Here is a 4,999-nt window from a genome sequence, read left to right on the forward strand (position 1 = left end):
TCGATGGTTGATGGTTCACTTTGACATTTTTCCACAGAAGTTCTTGGGTGTGTCCAAATGCCTGGCAATTTTTACATTGTGGAATAAGTTTAGAAGTTCCTAATTGTTTCTAAAAGAACAACGAAATTGTGATGAATGTGTTTGATTTCATATATTTTCTTGATGTCTTCATTAGAATCAAAAGTAGCTAAAACATGTTTAAAGGTTCTCGTGTTTTCCACTTGAGTTTATTTATGACGTTCATAACATTTAAAACTTGTTCTTTTAAATCAGCGATATCACTAATGCTACACGAATGGTGGAGATTTTTAATCATAACCTTTATTGGGCGCGTTTCAAAGGAATACCATACAGCTCCCGACGCAGACAACATTTATGTCACTGATCTATAGTCATCACTTGATGTAACGCTTATTTTATGAAAGTCGTTATTTAATAGTTTTAACACAAATGAACTTTTGGTATTATATTTAATTAGGTTATTTAGTTCCTTATAATTAGAGATATTTGAAATCATAAGAGGTGAAGGCCGTGGATCATACTTCGGTTTTTCATTTTTAACTGTCTGGTTTTCACCGTTCAATGAAAACGTATTTTCTTTTAAGATCACTTCTCGTGAAGCTTCGGCTTTACGCTTTTTACTAGCCTTTTATTTTTCTTTAAAATCTAGTCTGTTTCCAGAGCTAATTCTTCTTCATCAGTTTTGTATTGTGATTGACTATAATTAGGCACAAGTGGACGATTATTTTGTTATTTAAGCTTCTGATTTTCAATATTTAATTGTTCGCATAACTGTTCTAATTCTTTCAAATTTTGTTTCAACTTATCTATTTCTGAAACTATTTTTTTCATTTGGCTTGTTAGTATTGTTAGGGGGTGGGGTACGAAGCATAATCCAGCTATATATTATAGATTTCGCTTTCAATGGTGAGTTAGTTGGCCAATAGTTAGTAAAAATAAATATGTGGTAACTACCAGAAGAAACGCAGAGAACGTATATTTATAGAGAAGGTCCAACAACGGACAAGCGTGTGAACTGCCAAAAGCTAACAAAATGCGATGAGCGTGTTTCACCACAGCTAGCTAAGAAGGAGAAATTTTAACAGTGGAGCGTGAATAAAGCTGAGCATTTAATGAAAATTATGCTCAGAAATATACATACATTACTACATTTGTCCTTCGCCAATTTGGCTGCCATATTGACTTGTGATACTTCTGCTATTTAGACAATTGTTGTTTTTTTGGTAGAACAATGCTTCAATTTTTGTTGGTGATATATTCATATGTGTACATATGTACGTTTGTATCTTGTGCATTATTTGTTCAAGTGTATACAAATATATGTACATACATATGTACATATAAGTATAAAGGAATGTATATGAACATGCAGATCCAATCCGCGCACATGTAATATATTGATAAGTGATAAAATCATGATTTGAATTTCTGCATGTGCACATGCGTATATGTACATGCAATCATATGAGTAGATAATAAGATTAATATGATAGACGATATATTTATATATTGCTGTGATAAATTCAATTTATATTACTAAGAAACATAATACAAAAATATTTATTAGTATAGTATATTATGTAAAAATTAAGTAAAATTATTAAATATGCAAGTTCAAATTGGCTATAAATATTACTATTCATGCATTCATACAAAATTGTACTCATATCATAATGATGTTTACATGCCAATATGGAAATGCTGACGGCAAACGCAAAAGTATACATATTTGCATACATTGCGATTGCCTGGTTCAAAGCAAAAATTGAAGCATGAAAATATCACAATGCTGTGGTTGGGAGTATCATCATGGGCATGCATACATATATGTACATATTTATGTCTTCATATTCTTCCCTGCCAACCACGGCTACCCACTTGAGTCAAATATTTCAATACAACTACATCCCTACAAGAACACTGACAGTCAGCTGAACGTACATTTGACTGTCAGAGCTGAAAAAAATTCTAGCCTAGTGAAAAAACTGATGTAAACAAACGCATGCGTGTGAGCTTGCATCTCTCCTTAAAACACACTGGTATTCGGAATTAAATCAGTATATATCTCTACTGCTTACTCTCATGCTTTTTCTTGGTTCATTGCTGACCACAGATCTGTCAAAGCTGAAAATTGTCAATATGACTGAAAAGCTAACATATTTGCAATTTGTCATTTATGACTGTAAATCTTTCAATGATGACACATTTTTTTTTGTTCAAATTAGTTTTATCTTTATTCATTTATAATCTGAATATTAAAATAACATTTATGTCAAAAATGTTGTAAAAAATTAATATAACTCTATGTAATAAAATTAATTACATCAGAATTAAATTCGATATCATATAAAATTTCTTTTTAAATCTATTTTACATTATAATATATTAAATCATAATAATTCATATTTCAAATCACAAAATTCATGTTTCAAAATTTACATATTTACATATCTTATTATTAAATCACAATAATTCGTTAATTTTAATTCATATAATTCATGTTTCAAAATCATAATAGTAATAAAATAAAACTAAATTATTGAAAAATTATATTAATTGTTTCTTTTCCTATTAATATATTTTTTTTTGGTTATTTCGGTGGTGACCCCGTTCAATAGACCTCCGTATACTCTTTTCCAAATTGAAAGATCCTTGTGGCAGGTAAACGACTATAAAATTGAAATTAATTAAAAATAGTTTTCTATTGCTTTTACATTAAACTTATTTACCTCTTAAAACTTCTTCGAAGATTTTTAGCTTACATAATGCTAATTTTCTCTTCTTCCATCAAAATTGAAATACTCTAGTAGGTCCTTTTAAGTTTGTGGACATAACTGATCTGTAAAATAATAATATATAAATGTAAATAGTAATTTTTAAGATGTTGATATTATAAATAAAGGTTTTTACCATAGATTGTGCGAACTCATGTTTCTCTAGAATTTCTTCCACTTCCAAACATCCCTCAAAGTTTTGAATAGGTAAAAGGCTTGCTACCTGGTCGAGAGCCTCGTCTTTTTCCTCTCCGGTCATGAGGCCCACCGATCGCTCAATTTTTTTAAATGAACTTTACATTCCCTAATCAGGGAACTCTGTGCTAGCATTTCCGATCTATCTATAGACTGTGAAAATACAAATAAATTATTTTATTTGTAATTATATCTTTATATATAAATATTTACTTTTTGTTCCACTGTTTCCAATTTGTCCGTAATTTGTTTCTGATTTCCTGTTATCAACACTTGTCCATTATTTAGTGAACCTAATGTATCGAATAATATCTGTTGCTATGTATTTTAAAAAAGAGCCGCATTAATATCTAAATTGAAAAACTTATAGAATATTTACTTACATTTGATTCTAAAGTATGTATCTTATCCAATATTTCCCTCTGCTTTCCCAGAATTTCGTTTAGAATGGCCATCGTATTTAATTCTTGAGTTGATACATTCTCCTTATCTTGTGAAGGGGTTGAGGTTGTTGATACGTTGTCTTTTATACTATATAACTTCCTTGGGATCAATATCTGATGATCTGATATATATATTTAAATATTATTAATGGAATACGACTGCCTTATATTTCTGTTTTCTTACCATTTTCTTCTTGGCTTTCAAAGATTGATTCGCCAAACATATTGCTTGTAGAGCTCATGTAAAATTAAAATTTTTATTAAATTTATGTTATTAAAATCATTTAAGCAGAATGTGCGGGTTGTTGCGAAAAATCGTGAAAGACACAACATCACTTTTTTCGTCATTTTCTTTTGCAACATATTTCATCGTATTTATGAGTTCACTATTCTGCGCACTATTTAACTTCCCCGCACATTCCACCAAATTTTTATATTTTATTATTTTGGATTTGAAAATCCTTTTTTCTTTACTTAAATGATTTTGAAATGTCGTTTTTTTTAATTTTTACTTATCTTTTCTTGATAATATAGTAAACTGTAGATTTAATCACAAAACATAAATCACTTAAACAACGCACGAAATATAATAATTCGATTTAGAATTCACTGAATTAACGCGCAACACTTCTCGTTTGTGGCAAGAATAACAGTAAACATTTTTTTGCGCAACATTTTATAAACGTACATACATATATGGAGTTGTATGTTTCTCTTTTTACAGGGTTGCTTTTCTGCATACAGATCAGTGTTGATAAACGATGTTTAGTGTTGAAAAGTGTTTATTTAAAAAAAATCAACATTGACAGTAATTTTAAATTTCATTTTACTGTCAATGATGACAGTGTTGAATAATTAAGCTATTTCATTCTTACATATATAAGCAATATCATTCATAGATTTCTCTTTTTAACATAAGCATTGACAGTCATTTGAGTGTAATTTTTTCGTCAGCTCTGACATAAAAAATGTGCGTGTATTAGTGAAACGATCAGCAGTTTCTTCTAGGGATATTTTTTCTCTATGCACTAACACCAACGCACATTTTCAGTTATTTTTTTATTATTGTCAATAGTGACAATAGAAAATCCCAAAAAGGGTAATAAAAAAAACGAATGAAAGACGCATGTCGTCCGTGATCGTACCATCGTAAAGGAGGCTCATACAACAAGAAGATAAGTAAATGAATTTTATGCGTTTTTTTAACAATATTTTGAAAATAATTAGTTCATTTATTTTTATAGCTTTGGAAATCAGAACTGAATTGGAAGTAGCAGCAGCAGTTATGTACATAGTATATCATCAGAAGCGGCAAATATCAATTGTTAAGTAAGTATGTGAAAAAAGTGTGTGTACTTTGAAATTGGACTGCGCAAAAATAAATACATATGTACATACGTATGTATATGTACATATATATTTTATGCGTTTAAGGCGGCCTGCACAATCCAAAATAATATGTGAAAACAAATGTTTGCTTTATATTTTAAATAATCAGATAATATTATTCTTTTATTTTAGATATTATTCTGATTTTTATTTAATTATTCCTTATTTTCAGATTTT

The 4,999-nt window shown here is 29.2% G+C and overlaps 1 long non-coding RNA gene across 2 annotated transcripts; it reads right to left on the minus strand.

Annotated features, from left to right (window-relative positions):
* Positions 1–2,551: 2,551 nt before the first annotated feature.
* Positions 2,552–4,488, minus strand: LOC120780555. Of its 2 annotated transcripts, XR_005705908.1 has the most exons (6): positions 3,618–4,488; positions 3,374–3,555; positions 3,204–3,308; positions 2,932–3,143; positions 2,751–2,860; positions 2,552–2,690 (listed from the first exon to the last, which is right to left on the minus strand). It is a non-coding gene; the product is annotated as an uncharacterized LOC120780555 (long non-coding RNA). The 2 variants fall into 2 exon arrangements; XR_005705907.1 differs by having other exon boundaries at positions 3,374–4,488.
* Positions 4,489–4,999: the final 511 nt, after the last annotated feature.

Source organism: Bactrocera tryoni, unplaced genomic scaffold, assembly GCF_016617805.1.
Source record: "Bactrocera tryoni isolate S06 unplaced genomic scaffold, CSIRO_BtryS06_freeze2 scaffold_25, whole genome shotgun sequence".
Taxonomy (NCBI): domain Eukaryota; kingdom Metazoa; phylum Arthropoda; class Insecta; order Diptera; family Tephritidae; genus Bactrocera; species Bactrocera tryoni.